Source organism: Gossypium arboreum, chromosome 6 (assembly GCF_025698485.1).
Source record: "Gossypium arboreum isolate Shixiya-1 chromosome 6, ASM2569848v2, whole genome shotgun sequence".
Taxonomy (NCBI): Eukaryota; Viridiplantae; Streptophyta; class Magnoliopsida; order Malvales; family Malvaceae; genus Gossypium; species Gossypium arboreum.
In genome coordinates this window covers 122,998,063-123,022,964 of record NC_069075.1, presented here as the reverse complement: position 1 = coordinate 123,022,964, position 24,902 = coordinate 122,998,063, and the positions used below count along the sequence as shown (strand labels likewise).

Below are 24,902 nucleotides of genomic sequence, written 5' to 3'. Positions count from 1 at the left end.
ATTTGCACATTCACAATTAATTAGATCAATTTAGTATACTCTATATATGGTTTAAATTAAATAAAGTATAAATATTGAAATACTTACCATCATTGCTTGTATTCTTTACGATCCCTTATTTTCTCTCTTCTCCAAGACAACCATGGATGCTTATCCTATGGAATTGATATAGCTAATACTCTTTTCTATTAATTTCATCTACTACTTATGAAAAAAAATTGAAAGTTGAAGCTCAATTGGTTAAGATGGTTGATTTATAAGCCTTTTCCCTTCATTTCTCTCAATTTCTCTAGACTTTTCTATCATTAAAATATCTTTTTGTGCTTTTTACCATTTTGCTCCTCTAGTTTTATTTAATTACAATTGAGTCACTGCTTTTCTATAAATATCTCATTTTTTGGTAAATTTTCACCTCTAATCCCTCCTCCCTTCTCCTCTAATTCAATTTCGTCACTTCAACTCTTAATTTTCTCACATTGGCCCCAATAATTTTTACTTTCTTGCAAATTTAGTCGACACCCTGTATTAGTTTCTCTCAATATACATATTTTTGTGTTGCCTTCAATACCTATATTTACTGTTTTATAACATTGATAATTCTTATTTTCTGGCTTTCTCAAATTCTGACCTACTTATCATTTTTTTGTCATTGTTCTGAACTCTGAAAATGTTAAGGATATTACAACTCTCGTTTTTGCTTTCCCTCTCGATGTTCCCATGTCTTCTTTAGCAATTAGTTAAAGACATTCCTTCCTTTCTTTCTCACGACAAAGAGATGAAGATGAAGTAAAAAATGGCTTCTTTTCTCTTTTAATTTCATTTATATACTTTTAATTAAATCTAATTAATCATAATTTATTTAATTAAAATTTAAATAATTAAAATTAATTATAATTAAACAATTTAGTGGATTCTTAATGCCATCCACCATCGTTTGGCCATTTAAAATGGTCTAATTACTCATCTGGTTTTTGGCTATTTAAAATTTATAGTGATAAATTTTTATAATTTAGTCCCTATACCTTAATTATCAATTCAAAAATTATTAAACTAAACTTTAATATATTTCTATACTAGTCTCATAAATATTGTAAATATTAAATAGTAATATTTACAAACTCGGTTTATGAAAATGAGATTTTGAAACCGCATTTTTGACACCAATAATTTTCGAATCGTTACATAATGTTTTAAATTTAATTATTTAAAATAATTTAAGAGATAATAATTAATTTTCATAATTTTATTCATATTTATATCTTTTAAAATTATTAGAAATAACATGAAATATATGAAATGTTTCTATTATTTATGCATGTGTTTTATTTTTATGCTGGAAAGAATATTTCTTTCTAATAAAATAATTATATATATATATATATATATTGCAAATTACTTATATTTTCATTAACAATTTTTATTAAGTTTGTGACCACATAAATAAAATATGTTGAATTATATAAAAGTTTGTGCATAGAATTATATATTATTATTTTTTCTTTTTACTTTACATTTAGTCTGATTCCACTTGCTTAGTTATTTTAAATATAATATTAATTATCTTAGGACTTTTCATTGTATTTTTTATGTATAATTTTGTATTTAGTTTTTTATATTTTAAATAAAAAATTATTTTTTATTTGACCATAGTTATATATGTTTTTATTTTTAGTAATTATAGTTAAAGCTTGCAAATTTCATCTCATAAGATTAATTGAGATTTGATTTCAATTTTTTTTTTAGTTTTAGTGTACAAGCAATGTTTCACAACTTTCTAAGTTGATTAGTGATAGTAATTGTGTTTGGTAGAAAAAATTGTCTATAAAAATCATGTATTGCTATGATAATAGTAAGGAAAATCCGTTTTTTTTTTTCATTCCTTGCTAGCAAGTTTATGAGCAAGCTCTTAAGTTCTCTGTTTTTCCTTAAGACAAAAACACCAACACTGGCATATTCCACCTTTTATTTTTCCTATGTTCTTCTCTAAGTCTCTAAGAAAAAGCGAAGAAGGTTTCCAATAGCTATTCAAGACGCCATTGTTAAGTACCAACTTACTGCCTAAGAAGCTAGTGAAGGTCTGAGTGGTCAAGACAAAGGACCAGTAGAGTAGATTTGTTCTAGAGTTGCCGACGTATTGATAATAGAAGAGGAATCGGTTGAAGGGACTATGCCAGAGTTGCGGTTGCAAGTGAGCCACTTGCTTATTTTTGTATCATGCATGACTATTTTGGCAGGTGACATAAATAAACTTATCTAATTACCTATGTCATTTACATTGTTTTTTTTTAAAAAGAAAATTGCCCCTTACTCTGAAAGTATGTGCCAAACTCCAGTGATTTGTTGTTTATGATATCATCATTTATATTTATTTGTCATAGCTAGATAGTGGATGGATGATAGATTTTTCTTTTATAATTCCTATTATTTTATTTAAAAGTGCGTTACAAAATGAAAGAAAAATAATAGTTTTTAACAAAAAAAGGAAATCTTCATAACTATTTTTTTTATAAAAACTTAAGTTAAATCGAAAAGTTTCTATTCGTTAGTAACGCCTCAATTTGTTGGGTGGTCTTTCTAGCTGAATTTATTAGCCATGTCTTCTGGACGGGATATGGGGTGTTACATCATCATTGGTCGAAAAGCTCACCGAATGAGGTCGAACGGTGGCCGGCAGTGTAGAAGTAAGACGGTTAGGGTAGGAAAAAGAAAAATAAAATGAGGGAAAATGAGAAAAAATAAAAACAAAAAGAAAAGGTGGGCCAAAGAGGGCATGTCGCGTTGCGGTGCACAAGTGGCTAGCGTTGTTATGTCAGCAAAAAAGTAACAGCGTTAAATTTGGGTACCAATATAATAGACGGAAAAAAGTTCATGTATCAATTTAGGACAAAAAAACCATAAGTATCAATCTGGGAGAAGTGGACAAGTTCAAAAACCAATTTTATATTTAACTCTTATAAAATTAACACAATTATTAAAGTTTTACAAATAAATGCATTGGAGAACTTGCACTTTCTAAAGTAGTTTACTCACTTTATGTATATTTCATATTAATTTCTAAATTGTGCCAATTAATTTAATTCTTTATAAAATTTTAGCCAAGATTCCAAAATCACATCAATTAACAATTATTTACTTATTTTTTATCAATTCGCTTAAACATGCTCACATATATTAATCATTCCATCACTTATAACCATTTCGTAACATTTCACATTCCATCACTTTATGTATATATAATAGAATTTTTAGCTTTTAGTATGACATGCTTATATGTAATATTAATTATAATTCCACTATTTACTTATGTGTTCATATCAAATGTGTCCACTTGTGTCATAGTCACTAAATTATTTATATATTGAGCTAAAAAATTCAAAATTAGGATCCATTTGATGTTTCTCAAACTAGACTCAAATATATTGTTACCATAAAAATTTTAGAATTTATAATTTGACCAATCAGTCTCATTTTCTACCGCTTGACAACTTCGACCTTTCTTTAATAAAAATTAATTATCTCTTAATATAGTGTTCAAATGATGTTTCCATTTTATTATATTGAAAATAGACTCATTAATAATTTAATCATATAAATTTAATTCCTAATATTTTTTACAGTGTTTTGATGATTTTCCAAAGAAAAATAGGGAACTCAAATCCATTTTAACATTATCCCACAAAACTAATATATCTCAAAATATAAAATATCATTGCTTACATTGTTTCTATCATAAGAAACTAGACTTAATAAGATTTAATTCCATACTTAATTAAAACTCTAAATAAGTTTCTATGATTTTGGTGAATTTTCAAAGTTAAGCCACCGTTGTTTGTCCAAATTGTTTTAATGAAAATAATTTTTTTTTCCATGGTTCTTTGAAATATCTTTCATCGAATCATACATAATCACCATACTTTTGATTACCATTCAATTTAATAACTTATTTTTATGTGTATATTACATATTCATTTCTTAATCTTAGTACTTTTCACAATACAAATCACATTTTCTCTTACTTAACAATTAGTATTTTAAATCTCTATACTTCATCAAATACTTTCTATTTCTAGTTTTAGATTAAAATACATGTTTCATACATATCATTAACAACATAATTAACTCAATCTATTGAAATACAAGTAGGGTTAGTATGAAACTTACCTCATTTATCAAGAATTTCTTCCTTCATTTCTATTCATTTCTCGTCTTCACCACTTTTCTTCACTTTCATCCACTAGTTTCTTGCTTCTAAATTGATGAAATATTCTCTAGAGTCTCTACTCTATATTTTCTCTTAAGTGTCTAAGGAAATTTTTAAGAATTTTGGATGAAAAGGTGGGTTTTCATGGAAAAAGGACCAAATTGTAAGAAAAAATAAAATTCTCTTTTCTAATTCTTTCTCATGTTAGAGCATAGAAGGATGATGAGTTCTTTTCATCTTTCCTTCCATTTTATACTAACATTTTCATAATAAAATATTAATAAAATTTAATTAAAATATTAATATTATAATAGTTAATTCTACCATTGAATCATCACTTAATTTGGAAGAATTGTAATTTAGTCCCTTATAATATTTTCTCTTATTCAATTTAGTCATTATTCATCCAGTTTCTTTATTTTCTACTATTCCACCCTGAATATCTTTTCACTATTGGCCTTTCAAATTTTTCATATTTATACTTTAACCCCTCACATTTTAAATATTTACACTTAGACCATAAAACTTTTCATATATTTACAATTTAGTCCCTGACTCAAATTAAGATTTCACAGCATACTTCTTATTTCAAAATTTTTCCTTAGTATCACTCAACCTTTCTTTTATCATCTTTATATCCTTTTCCAACTTCACCCAAAAAAAATCAATTATACATTAGTTAATTTAATACTACTTTTATAATATATTGATTTTAGGGGTGTTACAAGCTTCATATTAAAAAACTCTTCCAACACTGTATCATCAAAATCCTGGTCATTCAACTCCTCCAAGAACATTTTCAAAAGTTGATTATGCTGGTTACTATCAATCCTTTATAAACCACTCCATTACATCAGCCCTTTTCCCAATAGAGACAATTTTTCAGGCACAAAACCCTTACTCTCCCTCCACAACCGTCGAACATCATGTTCACAAGTATCTTCTAATACCTAACAAGATTCAAACCGAAAGGTTCTAAGATAGCCATCAAAGCTTTAATCTGCCCTTTCATCCTAATGTCAATTAGAATATGGCAACAATTTGATATCCTCTATGGTAAGTGTTTTATTGAATACCCCTAGAAACATCTCCACCAATTATCATTTGCAACTCCATGATCCAACCGTTCTCGAATGTTATTTTTGGCAAGTCTTCCCCTCTCCCATGTAAACTACTGACTTTGGAAACCAAGATTAGTTAACTGATAATCCTCCAACATATATCTGAAATCTTACATCATACCTTTTGATCGAACACGCCCACCTCTCTTCTTAAAGGAAAGTAAAATCTTATTAAAATCCTTTGCTACCAACCAGGGTCCAGTAAATCCTGAACAAAGTTGCCTCAAAAGATTCCAAGTAGCACCCTTAAATTGCTCGTTTGAAGAGCCATAAAATTTGTAAACCATCAACTCCTCCTTTCAGAATCATAAAGCAAATATATATCAATGTGATTACCCGAAGTCGAAGATCAAATCCTACTATCCAGTTTATCTAGAGTCCTCTAATACCAATTGAACTGACATCTACACCATTTTAAAATTCACATCTTTAACGTATTTTCTCCATTTTAGTTGTATATTGCTTAGTCTCCATAAAAAAATAAAAAAAACTACATGGAGGTGATACTCCTTCAGCAAATGTTGAAGCCTATTGTAACACCCTACACCCGAATACAAGATATTATATTTGTCACCAGAGCGATTACGATCAATTTTATTCAACTTTAAACCATTGTAAGATTTAATTTAATTAAACGAACATTAATCACAATAACCAACCATTTATGGGATTTATACGAGCTCACAAGAGCTCCAAGAACTAATAAGAGTTTGAATATGAACTAAACATCCATCATATGATACCAAATTCAATAAGAGATTCACTTAAGAACAAAACAAATTAGACTCAACTAGGTACATGCCAACTTAGAATAAAAATGGAATATACAGACGTTGATGAATTCGGGATTGTTGACTGGATGCTAAAGTCGTAGTTTAAATATCTAGAATTATACCTAACCTGCACACAAAACAAACCATATGTTGAGCAATGGAACTCATTTCATTACCATATTTTATTGTCAATCTATTTCATTGCATTTTCAAGTGTCCAATTTCAATTATATTATCACTCCTGATGGAGCCATTCATATTTCCACATATCATATCCTATAATTATTTTCAATTACATATCATACCCTGAATTTGATCGTATTTGCATACCCGTACCCTATACACTATTCTTATCGTATGACAATAATTTCATTACAATTTAATCCAATTTATATATATATATATATATTCGCATTCAATTTCAGAATCACAATTCCATTCGTCATCAACACATAATGTCTCATGATAAATGTGTCTTATGAATCATCTTAAAATATGAACAAATAACTAGCTTAGGAATATATCATATTAACATGCCATTTCTCGAACTGAATCGTTGAATTCTTCACAATTTCATACCAATCTTCCGGACTTATAAATTCAGTTTACAATTTTTTTTTTCACATTAATAATTCTTTTTATTTAACATTATAATTTTTTACATACTAACTAATTACTTGACTCAGACATGAACGGATGCACAAATTCAACCAACACCTAAATTTGGCACCCGATGCCTCATTGGACAATTTTTGAAGAAAATAGATTGCACGCAGAGCTTATCGGTATGACCAAAATAAAAATTGTACCCAACACTTATTGACACATAGTTAAAATAACCATTTGCCACTCGGTGCCTCATCAGAATGCCTGAAGTAATTAGTTTGTGCCCAATGCTCATTGGTATAATCGAAATAAAGGTTCTGCCCAACACTCATTGACATGTAGTCGAAGTAACCAGTTGGCACCCAGTATCTCATCGAAACGTCTGAAGTAATTAGTTTGCACCCAATTCTCATCAACATATAGTCGAAATAACTCCGCTCAAGCAGTTAATAGGGTAATCATTTATCCAATTCTCATATAAGTTCAATTCTCATTCTATCGATCTCAATATAATCAATTCATCACTCATGATATCATTTCATACATAACATAACATATCATCTTAATTCCAAACCAATTTCACCATTTCATTTAGTTTTAATATTTTCACTTTCATTCAATTTAATCCTTTATCTCAATAATCAATTAAATTCACACTAATATGATTCGATCAGTCATAATCAACTATTAATTCATTTTATAACTCTTCTATTATTTTTTCTCCTCCTCCTCTCCATACCACTTCCTTTATTTACAAGTATTTATACAAGAATCATTAGTCTTAGTGACATGCTCTTAAAACATGAATTATCCTTTCACTATTTATACATATACTTTTAACAAAGTTGTCTTCTCGAGTAGTAGTGGCTAAATCATTTATATCTGGACCTACAAAATTCAAAATTAAGATCCGATTTTTTTTTAAAACTAAACTCAATAAAAATTTTACCATAAAAACTTCAAAATTTATTTAAAAGTATAGTAATACCAGTTTTTTTTAAGTCCTCCCTTGTTCTGTTGTTAGACAACTACGACTCTTCTTTACTAAAAATTAAATATCTTTCAGTACAAGTCTCATATTATGTTTTCATTTATTTTCTTTGAAAATAGACTCATTAAGATTTTAGGCATATAAATTTCATCTTCTAAATATTTTTTTACAATTTATAATGATTTTTCAAAGTTAGAACAAGAGAACCCAAAATCATTCTAACCTTGTCTCATAACCATTATTATATCTCATAATATACAATTCCGTTGCTTTCACCATTGATTTTATGAAAAACTAGACTCAATAAGATTTAATTTCATGTTTGATTCAACTTCTTACTCGATTCCTACAATTTTTTGTTGAACTTTCAAAGTTGTACTACCACTGTTGTACATAAAGTGTTTAGTGAAACATTTTGCTCTTCCATGATTTGATTAAGTAAGTTTTTTCTCATTTCATTATATAGCATAATACATTCCAACTTAATTCAATGTCAAAATATATAATCACTAAGTTACATAAATTTTCATTTCTATTCAAATTAGTCCTCAAGTTTGATAATCAATCTCGAACATAACATTTTAGACTCAATTAATCATTTTCAATTTACCTCGATATCATACTTTATAAAACAAAATAAATATGTAACAAATATAATGATTCAATTTATAGAAATACAAACATAACATGAATTAACTTAGTAAGTTTTTGATGAATTACATGGCAAAACAACAACCAAATGAGCTTTTAAGGACTATTCCTCAATTTTTTGCTTGTCTGCGACTAGCCTCAATTTGGTTTAATTTTTGATCTATAAAATAATTCAGTTCAATTTATCAATTACAAACATCTCATATCATCCTATTATAAGCATGTATTAGTTCAATTTCATTTTTTTGAATGTCCCCTAATTTTTTTCATTTTATTCAATTTAGTCATATCTTTCAAATTTAAGCTTCATTTTACAATCCGATTTCAATCTCATTCTCTATAGACTCTTTACTACCTTTTTTTTTAATCAAAATCTCATAACAACTTTAAAAATAAATCACTCCGATCCTTATATGGAACAACGAACAACTAAACTCTATAATCTAGTCATTTTTCACATCTAAGTTTAAAATCTATCAATTTAATACCTAAAACTGTAACATCCCATTTTCAGTGAAATCGAGACAGTGATTTTAGGACCACAAATTTGACGAGAAAATTTTTATTTTATTATCATTTTAATGTCAATGGAATGTTAGTAGGGTTGTATAAAAAATTCATTAAGAAATTTTGATGTTTGCATGCTTAATTAGGTGAAAAAGACTAAATCGTAAAAGGTGCAAAAGTAATATTCTATAAGTTAAAAGTATCAATTAGCTATGAAAATTTTAAATTAAGGGATTTATATGATAATTAGACCATTATTATTATTAGCGGACAATGATGGATATAAATTAAATGATTACAAGGTTAATTAGTAAGGTTAAAAAGGTAATTCAACAATTTATTAAGTAAAATATGGAAAAATAATGTATCATCTCCCTTGGCTCATATCACCACCGAAAATAGATTAAGAAAACTCCATTGAAGGTGATGAACCGTAATATATACATATTTTTACCCCATGCTTGACATATTTATGGATGATTTTTCCTTGATTTTATTGAATTTGATGATCCTAATCTTTTAAATTCATATTTTATACTCAAAAGAGCTTAGGATGGCGAAAAGAGCAAGAAATGTGCCAAAAATGGACAAATTGGGCCCTAAATTAGTGTTGCACATGGCGTAGGCACTTCCACACGGGTGGTCCACACGCCCGTGTGTGACACACGGTAGACCACACGCACGTGTGTCATGGCCGTGTCGACATTAATCCAAGTCAGAATTGCACACGGCCTAAGGACCTTCACACGGACGTGGCACACAGCTGTGTCCCTATCGATCCCAAGTCTAGTTCTATTCGAAAAAGGCTAATTTTTGGCTATTTTGGGCATTCGAAAGCCTATATAAACACCCTAGAAGAGGATTAAGGGGACACAAAAAGTAGAAGGCAAAAAAGTACTCAAGAACAGCCATCGGAATCATCTCGGAGACAAGATCTATATCAAGATTAAAGATTTTCATCCAATTTCCTAGAAGTTCTTTGGGTTCTTTATGTTTTGTTGTTTTTCATACTTTGAGATGTTTTTCATCGTTATTATTATGAACTAAATTCCCTAAATACCTAAGGGAGATGAAACTTAGGACGAATCTTGTTACTCTTTGATTTATATGATAAATACTTGTTATTATTCTTAATTGTGAATTTTAATCTTTGCTTTAATATTCTAGGATATTAATTCAGGTCTTTGATGTGCTTATTCAGTGGAGGAAAAGTCCTTGTTTAAGAGTAGATCATTCATAATTAAGCGGAGTTGCATGCAATCCTAGAGATAGGATGACATAAATCCGCCGAATTAGAGTCAAATCTAATAAGGGAATCCATAGATCGAGTTAATGCGACTATAGGGGTTTTAATTAGAAAAAGATTTCAATTAATCAACCTAAAGTCAATTGTTTTTAGTTTCGAAAGGGATATTAACATAAATCAAGGATTTCTACGGAATAAGTCAAGTGAATAAATCGTCTAATTCAAAGGTAATAATTGAAGTCTAGGTGGATTCTTTCTTGGGTATTGTCTTCTCAATCAGTTTTTTCAAAAGTATTTTTCCAACCTTAATCTCTGTCGTAACCTTAGCTAATTAGATAATTAGTTTTAGGTAAACATTCTCTAAATTAGGCTAGATAATAAAAATATAGTAATTACTAGTACTTTTAGTCCTCGTGGATACGATATTTCTAGTCTCACCATAACTATACTATTGGTCGATAGGTGCGCTTGCCTTAATGTCGAATTTTTAGTTAGTTTAATGACCATCAAGTTTTTGGCGCCGTTGTCGGGGACTAAGATATTAGGAACACTTAATTTTTTTTACTTTAGCCTTTTTTATTTTTTTATTGCAATTTAATTTTTTTTACTAAATTTTCTTTTCTTTTTTTCTGGCAGGTTTTACAGTTTATGACTAGAAAAAACCTGTCAGGACCTCTACTTTTTGATAGTGAGATCGAGAGCACAGCTTGCAAAAATCGAAGAGCAATAAGCTGAAGCCTACAATACATAGAGGAAGGGCAAGATGACAATATTCACACCACAACTAAGGAGATGGCTGAAAATCAGAATAATTCACTACCTCCTGTGGTTGCTGCAAATCCAGTAAATCAGAATCCTGCTCCTCGTACTATGTATGATTATGCTAAACCTACTTTAACAGGAACTAAATCGAGTATAGTTAGGCCTGCTGTTGCTACAAATAATTTTGAACTGAAACCTAATAGATCCAAATGATACAACAGTTTGTTCAGTTTGATGGTTCACAGGACGAGGATCCAAACACTTATTTGGCAAATTTTTTGGAATTCTACGATACCTTTAAGATCAATGGTGTTTCTGATGACGCCATTCGCCTTCGGTTATTTCCTTTTTCATTAAGGAATAAAGCTAAACAGTGGTTAAACTCGTTACCACGAGGGTCAATCACTACTTGGGAACAAATGACTGAAAAATTTTTGCTTAAATATTTCCCGCCGGCTAAAACGGCTAAACTAAGGAATGATATTTTTTTTCTTTTGTGCAGATGGATTTAGAAACACTTTATGATGCATGGGAGAGATACAAGGATCTATTGAGAAGGTGCCCTTACCATGGGTTACCCCTTTGGCTACAAGTTCAAACTTTCCACAACGGTTTGAATCCCTCAACTAGACAAATGATTGACGCAAATGCTGGTGGGACCATTAATAATAAGACACCTAAAGAGGCTTATGAGTTTATAGAAGAGATGTCACTGAATAATTATCAGTGGCAAGTCATGAGGACAAAGCCAACAAAAGCAGCAGGCGTTTTTAACATCGATTCGGTTACTATGCTCTCTAATCAGGTAGAACTTTTGAATAGAAAAATTGATGGTTTACTTGGCTCTTCACAGGTTCATCCAATGATGCAGTGCGGTGCAAGTGGAGGTGGAACGAGCAATTTAGACTATCCATCCTACGACCCTCACATGGAGAATGAGCAAATGAACTATATAGGTAATAATCCTTGACCCCAAAATAATCCTTATAGTAACACCTACAATGCAGGTTGGAGGAACCTCCCAAATTTCTCATGGGGAGGCCAAGGAAATTAAAGACCACTACCCCCTCTAGGCTTCCAACAACAACCGTACCAGCCAAAGAAAAAGTCGAACCTTGAAGAAATGATGACAAAATTTATCTCAATAGCGGAGACTCATTTTCAGAATATTGAAACTGTATTTAAAAATTAGTAAGCATCAATTCAAGGGCTTGAGAATCAAATAGTACAGCTGGCTAAGATGATTTCAGAGTGACCACCAGGGAGCTTACCCAGCAATACCGAACCCAATCAAAAGAACATGTGAAAGCAGTTACATTAAGGAATGGGAAGGTGTTAGCTGAATCTAAAAAGAAGCTGTAACCAGAAGCTGACAGAAAAGAAGGTAAAGAGGAAAAACCCGAAAACAATGAAAAACCGCTGTTGAGGGAATATAAACCACCAGTCCCATACCCAAAGAAGTTGAAGAAAGACCGCATGGATGCACAATTCGTTAAATTTCTCAAACTTTTTAAACAATTACATATTAATCTACCTTTTGTTGAAGCTATCTTGCAGATGCCTACATATGCAAAATTTTTAAAGGAGCTTCTAACAAATAAAAGAAAGTTTGAAGATTTGTCTACAATGGAACTCAACGAGGAATGCTCGGCTATACTCCAAAATAAATTACCAACCAAACTGAAAGATCTAGGAAGTTTTACTATTCCCTGCTTAATTGGTAGTTTGAATGTTAAGAAGGCTCTAGCTGATTTAGGCACTAGCACTAATTTGATACCATATAAAATGTTCAAACAACTTGGTCTTGGGGAACCTAAACCCACTAGGATGAGTATTCAACTAGCTGATAGATCTGTTAAATATCCTAGGGGTATTATAGAGGACGTACTTGTAAAAGTAGATAAATTTATATTCCCTGTTGATTTTGTTGTGCTTGACATGGATGAGGATGTTGAGGTGCCTTTAATTTTAGGTCGTCCATTTTTAGCCACTGCTAAGGCTGTTATTGATGTAGGTGATGGTAAACTAGTGCTTAGAGTAGGTGACAAAGAGATTATTTTTAAAATTTATGATGCTATGAGATTTTCTAAGGAACGGGATGACTTATGTTATTTTCTTGACTCTATTGATCATGCTACTTAAGACTCTTTACTGGAAATCTTACATAAGAACACATTGGAACTGTATCTTGCCCAATGAGAGGAGGTAAATGATGATAATTCTGAGATAGGTAAGATAAAAGATGAACTAAATTCCAATGAACCTTCACTGAGACAGAAGAGCTACGAGGGTATTGAGGTAAACAATGAATTAAAATTAAAACCCTCTGTTGAAGAACCGCCTAAATTGGAATTAAAGTGTTAGAATACACGTTTCTTGGAGATAATTCCACATTACCAGTAATTATTGCTTCAGATTTATAGCCAACCGAAAAAGACGAGTTACTCAAAGTTTTAAAGGAGCATAAAAGAGCCTTAGAATAGAAGATTTCTGACATAAGAGGGATTAACCCTTCTTTTTGCACACATAAAATTTTAATAGAAGAAGAATTCAAACCCTGTGTGCAAGCGCAAAGACGATTGAATCCTAACATGAAAGACATTGTAAAAGCTGAGGTAACTAAACTTCTAGATGCTGGAATTATTTATCCTATCTCTGACAGTTCCTGGGTGAGTCCTCTGCAGGTTGTTCCTAAGAAAGGAGGCATGATTGTCGTGGCCAATGAGAAGAATGAATTAATTCTAACACGAACAGTCACGAAATGGAGAGTCTGCATTGACTATAGGAAATTGAATGATGCCACAAGAAAATATCACTTTCCCCTACCGTTCATTGATCAGATGTTGGAAAGATTATCTGGACATACGTATTATTGCTTCCTAGATGGACTCTCTAGTTATTTCCAAATCCCAATAGCTTTTGAGGACCAAAAGAAAACAAAATTTACATGTCCATATGGTACGTTTGCTTATCGATGAATGCCTTTTGGATTATGTAATGCTCTTGCTACTTTTCAGCGATGCATGCTGGCTATTTTTGATGAACTCGTGGAAGACATTATGGAGGTATTCATGGATGAATTCTCGGTATTCGGTAACTCTTTCCATCTCTTCCTTAAAATTTTAAAACGAGTTTTGATTAGATGTGATGAAACAAATCTTGTATTGAATTGGGGAAAATGTCACTTCATGGTTCGTGAATAGATTATGTTAGGCCACAAAATTTCTAGCAAAGGAATCGATATGGATAAGGCAAAAGTTGAAACTATTGAGAAACTAACTCCCCCTAATTTAGTTAAGGCTATTCGTAGTTTTTTAGGTTGATAAACCGTAAATTATACATATTTTTACCCCATGTTTAATGTACTTTATAGATGATTTCTCATTAGAATTGGTTAATTCGATGCTCCTAATGCTTTAGTCTCATGTTTTGTACTCAAGAGAGCACCAAGAGTCAAAAGGACCCAAAAACGAGCCAAAAAGGGACAAAACGGACCAAATTGAGAAGATGACACGGCCTAAGCCTTGCCACACGGGCAGCTCACACGTCTGCGTCTTTCAAGGGTGTCGACCAAGGCTTTCACGATTCACATGGCCTGGCCATTGACCCACACGGTCGTGTCACACGGGCGTGTCCCTGCTAAGCTCAAGTTAAGTCCAATTCAGAAAAGGCCAGTTTAGAGGGTTTCTAAGCATTCCAAAGCCTATAAATACGCACTAGAGGAGGAGAAAAAGAGAAACGGAGAAGAGGGGTAAGGGATTACCCCAAAGAAGCCGATTGATCCATCTTAGAAGCTAGATTCATCATCAAGACTGAAGATCTCTCCTCAATTCCCCTTTAGGAGTTTTGAGTTTTCTTTATGTTTTGTATTCTTTATTCTTCTGAGATGTTTTCTTATTTAGTTATGAACTAAATCCCCTAAATACCTAAGGGGAATGAAACCTAAGACGAATCTTGTTATTATTTTCTGAATCATATGATAAATATTTAACTTGTTCTTAATTATGTGTTCTTAATTCTTGCTTTGATATCCAGGATACTAATTCAAGACACGCTCTTATTCAGAGGAGGAATAGACCCTGTCTAAGAGTACATTTTCCATAATTAAGCGGAGTTGATTGCGCGCCTAGAAATAAGGTGACAAGATTTTGCCGGATTAGGGTGAAACCTAGTAAGGGGATCCATAGATCGAGTTAAAGTAACCCTAGAGTGTTAATTAGAGAAAAGTCTCGGTTATTCAATCTATGGATTAGACGTTATTAGTCTTGAATAGGGATAATAACATAACTTAGGCATCTCTACGGAACAAGTTGAATGAATAAATCGTCCGATTCGGAACCAGAATAACAAGTACAGTCTAGGTGGATTTTTCCTTAGATATTGTGTCAAGTCAATTGATTTCCCCAAAGTCAATTCCCCAATTCTTTTCTATATGTGTTCTTAGTTTGAATAATTAGTTAATTAAAGCAAACCCTTTTATTCTTAGGCTAGATAATAAAAAGATAGTTATTACTAGTACTTTTGGTTCCCTTAGGTACGATATCCCGGTCTTGCCATTACTATACTATTGTTTGATAGGTGCGCTTGCCTTTTCGTCGTGATAATAGTTAGTCTAGGTTTGATCTTCATTATAAATATTTATTACTTGTTACGAATCACGCGATCATAGGTCATGCTGGATTTTATAGACCATTTATAAAAGACTTTTCTAAAATAGCCAAGCCTTTAACAAATTTGCTAGAGAAAGATGTACCTTTCAATTTTAGTCAGGATTGTTTAGAAGCGTTCAATACTCTTAAGGATAAATTAATTAACGCTCCAATTGTAGTTGCACCTGATTGGAATTTACCTTTTCAACTAATGTGTGATACGAGTGATTTTGCATTAGGAGCGGTTCTTGGACAGCGGAAAGACAAGCATTTTTAACGTATTTATTATGCTAGCAAAACACTGACAGCTGCACAAGAAAATTATATGACGACCGAGAAAGAATTAATCCCTGTGGTTTTTGCATTCGATAAATTTAGACCATATTTAATATTATCTAAAGTTGTCGTTTACACTAACCACTCAGCTCTTCGATACCTCCTTACTAAAACAGATGCAAAACCTCGACTAATAAGATGGATTTCATTTTTGCAGGAATTCGATTTAAAAATTCAAGATAAGAAAGGAGCAGAAAATCTTATAGCAGATCACTATTAGAAAACCCATATCTCAATGAACTAAAAGAACAGGAGATAAATGACACATTTCCTGAAGAACAACTTTTTGCTATCTCTGTCTCTGAGGAACCTTGGTTTGCAGACATTGCGAATTATTTAGCCGCTAACATTATACCAAAAAGGTTGACACATCAGCAAAAGAAGCGATTTTTCACTGATGTGAAAAACTAATTTGGGGAAGAACCTTTTCTTTTTCGTATATGTGCAGATCAAGTAATTCAAAGATGCGTTACAGAGACAGGATGGATTAAAATTTTGGATCATTGCCACTCAGGACCGACTGGGGGACATTACAATGGAATTAGGACTGCCCATAAAACACTCGAATCAGGTTTTTACTGGCCCACACTATTCAAAGACGCCAACAGGTATGTTGCTACTTGCAATAAATGCCAACGAACAGGTAATATCTCTATGTTGCTACTTGCAATAAATGCCAACGAACAGGTAATATCTCTAAACGTGACGAAATGCCCCAAACATACATGCTCTCATGTGAAATCTTTGATATATGAGGTATTGATTTCATGGGTCCATTCCCTAGCTCATTTAGGAATAAGTATATATTAGGAGCCGTTGATTATATGTATCTAAATGGGTGGAAGCCGAAGCCTTACCTACTAATGATGCTAGAGTAGTGGTGAAGTTCCTTAAGAAACTTTTCTCTCGATTTGGAACACCTAGAGTAATCATCAGTGATAGGGGTACTCATTTTTGTAATATTCAATTTGATAAAACCCTTAAGAAATATGGAGTCTGTCACAGAACAACTACCCCTTACCATCCTCAAACTAGTGGACAAGTCGAAGTCACAAACCAAGAACTTAAATGCATTCTAGAAAAAACTATAGAGATAAGTAGGAAGGAGTGGGAAAAGAAATTAGATGATGATTTATGGGCCTATAGAACCGCTTTTAAGACCCCCGTAGGAACATCCCCTTACAGGCTTGTTTATGGGAAGAGTTGTCATTTACCGTTTGAACTAGAACGTAAAGCATTTTGGGCTATAAAGTTCCTAAACTCGCAGGTGAAAAGAGATTGATTCAGCTGAACGAGCTAGATGAATGGCGAGCTAATGCCTATGAGAACTCACGATTATATAAGGAAGTAACGAAACGCCGCCATGATGCTCATTTAAAGCAACACAAGCAATTTGAAGTTGGAGATCTTGTCCTGTTATACAACTCAAGGCTCAAATTATTTCCTGGGAAGCTTAAATCACGATGGTCAGGTCCCTACATAGTCCAAACCATTTTTCCATACGGTACAGTCGAGGTAAGTCATCCAACTCAAGGCACTTTTAAGGTAAATGGACATCGGCTTAAACTTTATAACAGTAAGGATTTCAAAGACAAGGGAGAGGAGCTATAGCTCCACGACATGCCTACCAGGTACAGTCGAGCTTAGACTCTAAATAAGTGCTTCTCGAGAGGTGACCCGAGCACTAACCCCACTAAAATAACTTAGTTTGTTTTTCCTTTTTGTTTTATAATCTGAATGCAGGTATTTTCAGCACACATGGCTTAGCACACGGGCGTGCTTTTAGCCGTGGGCTCCCCACAGGTAAGCGACACGGGTGTGGCCGTGCTAAAACAGGACAAACATTTTTCTCAAGCCAGGATAACACACGGGCTGTAATAAATAGCCACGACCGTGCAACATGGCCGTGTGCATCACACGGCTAAGGGACACAGGGGTGTCCCAAACCGTGGTAAAACTGCACCTTAATTTCCAAAAAAAAAAATCAGCAGAGACATAGCCTACTCTAAATCACCACGGCCGTGCGATGCAGTCGTAGGAGAGACACGGCCTGTACCACTGGCATGTTTGAGGCCGTGTGAGAACTTGCCCAAAATTCAAAGTGATAAACGAAGTCAGAATCGAACATGGGTGTAGGCCACGGCCGTGCCCAAGAGTCGTGCACAATTCTGACTAATTGACAAGGGCGTGTTGGACTGGACACGGGCGTGGGAGAAATGAAGGTAGACCCACATGGCCGTGTGATGTGGTCGTATGGGTCACACGGCATAGACACGGGTGTGTCTACAGGCAGTGTGTGATTCTGACTTGAAACATCAAACCATAAGCATAAGCCATAAACACGGGTGTGGTGAATCTAACACGGGCGTAGGAGAAGCAAACGATCGTGCACACAGCCGTGTGACACGGCCGTGCGCATCACACGGCCTGGGGACACGGGCGTGTCGAATCAACCTTGTACAATCCTGACTACAAAATTCACGAAAAACACAAGCTGAGAGTATACCACACGAGCATGGGCCACACCCGTGTGGCCCAAAACGGGGCCTAAACGACCATGGCCCCCAATTTAATCCCTCCTAACCCTAATTTCTCCCTTTACCCTTCACTATTCATCATTTTCTTCAACAAACCCCCTTATCTTTCTTCCTTTTTCCCTCTCTTCTCCCTTACCCCTTCCACCTCTCATTACGCACCACCCCGCGCGCACACCGAGCACCACCAAGCACCACTGCGTTTTTCCATCCTTTTCTTTCTTTCTTTTACTATCTTTATTGTATTCCTTGTTTCATTTGACTATTTTTGGTTATTCTTTACAATGCTAATGATATTCATGCTTGTGATTATTATTTTTGTTTTGTAATTTTCCATTTTACTGCTAATAGTGCTTGACCTATGCATAATACTACATTCACTCATTCTTGGTCTTTTGTGTTTTCATGGATTTCATTTCTTCCTGTTCTACCACAACATATTTCGTATTATCATCTCACTTGCATATCTGTTTCATTATTTCTTCATCTATTTACTGCTTTCATGTCTAACATAAGTTGTCTATGTCAGTTCCTAGGTATTTTTTTATCACTATTTCTCGTATTTCTATTGCTAATAACTTGATTTGTCTTTTAGTTGAGATTTGTTTATTCTTCATTTCTATTTTCTCACTAAGATTTATCATTATTCCTTTGGTCCTTTGATTCTTATGCAATGTCACTATTTAGTTTTGGCATGCTTGAGTATTTGTCCATGCTATTTTTTTAACCAATTTATTATTTTGGACTACTCAGATTTTTGGCTTACAGGTGTGGGGATTATTTTATTGATAACTTAGTCTTTTATTTGCAGACATCATGACGAACCCAAAAGGTAAGAAAGTCACGGTTCCTGCCTCAAAAAAGTAGAAAGGAGCGACATCTTCCTCGGGTCCCACCACCGAGATACGGCACTCATTCCTCTAATTCGCACCAGGCCCCAAGAAGAACTGTTTCAGATTCTACGTGCCCAACCCCTAGGTGTGGGTCGTTCCATCGATTGGACTGCACTAGAGCAGGTCCATCTAGCTGATTCGGTTTAAGCTCTCCTTGCCACCACTCCATGGGACCGCTTCTTTGATATCATCGAACCAACATATTTGGAGTACACCTTGGAGCTTGGTTTGACTTTCCAATTACAGACAGTGATGGCGGAATACGACGACCTAGGAACAGTTCAATTCTGCCTTGGTTGTCTAGTACGTCAGTTGAGTGTCCTCGAATTTAGAGCTACCTTGGGACTCTATTCTGACAAGTTTATGGAAGCCGACCATTTCCCTCACCTTCACCGCCACATATATCGTTCACCTTTATCATGTTGGGTAGACCTCTAGCCTACTACAGGCATTTATGATCCTAGCCGTTCAAAGGCATCGGCTCTAGCTCCAGCTCTGCGCTATCTCCATGTCCTTTTGGCACACACATTAACGGGAAGGTGAGAGAGCACTGGCATCATCAACACTCACGAGGCATACTTCCTGTGGAGCATAAGGCAAGGGCATATTTTTTATCTTGCATACTTCATCGCCCTTGCCTTCTGGCACAAGACAGAACGACACCGAAAGGGAGTCATCAGCATCGGCCCATATGTGACTCGTCTAACATGATATTTTGGGCTCCTGAATACAGTGGCGCAGTCTTCATCGCTCACTCTTATTGGCCAGATGTCCCCATAGGGTATCCAAAGTATGCTCCATATGTGAATGATTAAGTGTCGTCGTGGGTTCGACCCTTCTCAGTACTGACTTGCACAAGCAACTGATAAGGAGGACGCCGAGGATATTCCTAATGATATCCCTGCATAGAGGACTCACCTTCACAGCCACCACTGAGTCACTAACCAATCCATGCGACTGCTTCATTACCTGAGGTTTCTAACCACCTTCATCGCTTTGAGCAATATTGCACTCAGTGATTTGACAGCATCGAGGCGACGCTACAACAAATTTGCCAACATTTTCACATATCGCCTCCAGCACTACCACCTCACGATCCAGCTGTCGATGAGGACTATTAAGTCCATCTAATTTTCCAATTGTTCTATTTTTATTTTATTTTTTATTTTTAAGTTTCTCTTGCACTTTCGTTAATATTTCCTTAAAAAACTTCTATTATTATAATTTAAATTTTCTTTTATCTAGTTATTTTATTATTATTAACCATAACAACCCTATACATATAAATCCCTTAAAAATTCTTGATGGCATCGCAGTTTCAAAAGGTTCAGTCGATGGATACTACTAAGGAATAAACAAACAATCATCCACGACTGCCATGTCCTGCTTGACCACGACCATAACCATCACGACATCGACCATCACGATAACCTCTTCGCTGGGCACTGTGGTTGTGGAACCCACCTCTACCACCACATTCACCTCTATCTACATGTCACATACACATCACTTTCAATGCCTCTAAAGCTGTTCATGCTCTTTTAATGATTACATCCAAATTTAGGGCAGTTTCGCTTCTCATTCTCTCTCTTGGTATTATGCTTATATTGCTATTATCTGTCTCTGTACATTAAGGGCAATATACATATTAAGTGTGGGGAGGTTATTTATGTGATTATCAGAAAAAAAAACCTGAATTTTTATCTTGTTCGCAAATAATTCCTCATATTACTATTAGAATGAATCTTGATTGACTTATGATTTTTATTGATATGTTTTGAATTAAATCATAGGTAACTGCGCATTGATTATTTAAACTTTAAGACACTTGAGGATTAAGCATGATAAGTTGACTTTTGAAAATTAAAATTTGTAGGTTGTTTCCCTAAATCGAGGTATGATCTTAAAGCTTTGAATTTACAGGATTGACATCAAATACCCATAAATTTCGTGAGATTTGAGCCTTTTAGAGCATATATTTTTCCTGCTCACTGATTGTTTTTATGAGTGTGTCAACATTGATTTGCTATTCTAGAACTTGCATCGATTATACATGTCAAGACCACACCTTTGATTTGATATACTGAAATGATAAAGGCACTTAGGTTCTAACCCATTTACCCCATAAAAAGCCTACCCACATAATTGACCCCTAGTGAACCCCTTTGAGCCTTAACTATTAATTCTCGACTTTACCCCTTAATTTCAACCTACAACTTAACCCTTTTTTGATTCGTTAAGAATTTCTCTCTTTTCATTAACTCTCTTTTTATCGAGATTTAATTTGATTAGTTACCTAATTATGTTCGTTCGTTCCAGTTGCTGAATTATTCCCTATTATGTATTTTCCATTATTGTGCTTGTTCTTATTCTTAAAAAAAATCGTATATTCATTCAAATTACATATTGTTCTAAAAGATCTTGGATAAGTTATCATATTGTGAGAAAAGCTCCCTTCATGAGTTTGGTTAGTGTTAATTCTGGCACTTGTTTGTAATTCAGTGATCAGCTTTGTTTTTCTAAGTTTGGTAATCTATTAAATTAATCTCGATTCTAACCCTCTTTTTCAGCCTTTATCCACACCTTTAACCAAAGCCCTATTACAACCCTGTTAAAGACCTTTTGATTTGTGTATCATTTCATTATAGTGGTGGAGATTTGATTTTCATGCAAGCTTATAGTAATAACATCCCATGTTTGATTATTGGGTGCTTAATTATTGAACCTTAAACACTTTGAGTGATTTGAGTGAATCATTAGTGAGGATGTCAACCTTGTCAATTTGGAATTAAAGGTGATTACTTAGATAAAGAGGGATACCTATGATTTTATGATTGAAATGCTCAATTTGGATTGTTTGAAACTTTAATGTTCTTATAGTTAAGCTCTTAGCGTATGATTACTTGTGGATTATTTCGAACATTATTGATGAGAATTATAAGTTGAGAAAGATTTATTTTAATTGTAAGTTAAGGATTTTGCTTGAGGACAAGCAAATGCTTAAGTATGGGGATATTTGATAAACCGTAATATATACATATTTTTACCTCATGCTTGACATATTTATGGATGATTTTTCCTTGATTTTATTGAATTCGATGTTCCTAATCCTTTAAATTCATATTTTATACTCAGAAGAGCTTAGGATGGCGAAAAGAGCAAGAAACGGGCCAAAAATAGACAAATTGGGCCCTAAATCAGTGTTGCACACGACCTAGGCACTTCCACACGGGTAGTCCACATGCCCGTGTGTGACACACGGGTAAACCACATGCCCGTGTGTCATGGCTGTGTCGACATTAATCCAAGTCAGAATTGCACACGGCCTGAGGACCTTCACACGGGCGTGGCACATGGCTGTGTCCTTATCGAGCCCAAGTCTAATTCTACTCGAAAAAGGCTAATTTTGGGCATTCAGAAGCCTATATAAACACCCTAGAAGAGATTTAAGGGGACACGGAGAGTAGAAGACAGAAAAGTACTCAAGAACAGCCGTCGAAATCATCTCAAAGACAGGATCTACATCAAGACTGAAGATTTCCATCCAATTTCCTAGAAGTTCTTTGGGTTCTTTATGTTTTGTTGTTTTCCATACTTTGAGATGTTTTCCATCATTATTATTGTGAACTAAATTCCCTAAATACCTAAGGGAGATGAAACCTAGGACGAATCTTATTACTCTTTAATTTATATGATAAATACTTGTTCTTATTCTTAATTGTGAATTTTAATCCTTGCTTTAATATTCCAGGATATTAATTCAGGTCTTTGATGTGTTTATTCAGTAAAGGAAAAGCCCCTGTTTAAGAGTAGATCATTCATAATTAAGCGGAGTTGCATGCAATCCTAGAGATAGGACAACATAAATCTGCCGAATTAGAGTCAAATCTAATAAAGGAATCCATAGATCAAGTTAATACGACTATAGGGGTTTTAATTAGAAAGAGATTTCAATTAATCAACCTAGAGTCAGTTGTTTTTAGTCTCGAAATGGATATTAACATAAATCAGGGATTTCTACAGAATAAGTCAAGTGAATAAATAGTCTAATTCAAAGGTAATAAGTGAAGTCTAGGTGGATTCTTTCTTGGGTATTGTCTTCTCAATTGGTTTTTTCAAAAGTATTTTTCCAACCTTAATCTCTGTCGTAATCTTAGCTAATTAGATAATTAGTTTTAGGTAAACATTCTCTAAATTTTTAGGCTAGATAATAAAAAGATAGTTATTACTAGTACTTTTAGTCCTCGTGGATACAATATTTCCGGTCTCACCATAACTACACTACTGTTCGATAGGTGCATTTGCCTTAAGTCAAATTTTTAGTTAGTTTAGCGACCATCAGAAGGAACTTGAACATTCAGCTAAGAACATCACTTGCATATCAAGATAGACCTCATACAGATTTAGATTGCGGAAAAGCGAAAGTTTCGGATTGATCAACTATGTTTTTATGCTTTGTTATCGAGGTAAGTTCGTATGATTAAATAACGTTTTAATGTTATGTTGATCTATATGTTAATATGTTATTTTCCATGTAACTAAATGATGTAAATCCAACAATTTCATGATGATTATCGAGCCCTGTAACACCCTTAACCCGTAACTGACATCGGATTAGGGTTACGAGGCATTACCAGACAAACAGAACATTTCAAACCAATTCAGAATCACAGATATCATATAACATCATTTCATAAGCAATCATTTCTTAAGATGGTCTACTAGACCTAAAATGCAGTTTTAAGAGACAGTCGGGACTAAACTGAACACATTAATAAAGTTCAAAACTTTTAAAAAATTTCCATTCTATAGAGGTCACATGCCCGTATGACCAGGCCATGTCCCCCACACGAGTATCAGACACGCCCATGTGAACCAGCCGTACCAAAACAGAGCTTATATACTGACTTATTCCCACGGCCAATAGACACGCTCGTGTGATTCTTAGCTAGCTACTAACTTAAGCCCACAGCCAACAGACACGCCCGTGTGCTATGGCCGTGTGGCACAATGCAGGCTTGGTTTAAGCCAATTTTCCACCCTTTTATGGGTCATTCCTACAAGCCAAATTAAACAACATTCATACAAAATATTCAGCCAATTTCATGCTCAAAACATGCTTCATTACAACTATTTCATCATCATTCAAAACTCATTCAAACCATACCAAAACTTAACACAAACATACCATTTGATAGCCAACTTTCGTTGCATAACCTATATTTACAATTCAAAACTTAATACATAAACCTTCTAGCCTATACATGCCATACTTTAAAATATTTACACTTTCAAGAGTACCAAAATGGGTTCGATAGTGTGGTGACGATCCTCAACTATCCTTGAGCCTTCAGTAGCTACTATAACTGTAAAATAGGAAGAAATCACACAGAGTAAGCTGCAAAGAGCTTAGTAAGCCAAATACAATTGGTCTAACTACTAAAGTATATAAATACAATTCACCCATATAGATTCATAACCATTTTACAGAATAATTCATAAACTTAACCATGCTCCTTTGTTTGCATATATGTCATGCTTCATTTCCATACATATTTCACAGAGACAGAGTTTTTCATATTCAGAAATTTAGTACGATACAAATGTACCTGCATAGCTTATACATTTCATA

General features: G+C 33.8%; 1 non-coding gene across 1 annotated transcript; it reads right to left on the bottom strand.

The window, feature by feature from the left end:
* Window positions 1-11,325: 11,325 nt before the first annotated feature.
* LOC128294880 (small nucleolar RNA R71) lies at window positions 11,326-11,434 on the bottom strand. Its single transcript, XR_008285187.1, has one exon. It is a non-coding gene; the product is annotated as a small nucleolar RNA R71 (small nucleolar RNA).
* Between the last annotated feature and the right edge of the window lie 13,468 nt (window positions 11,435-24,902).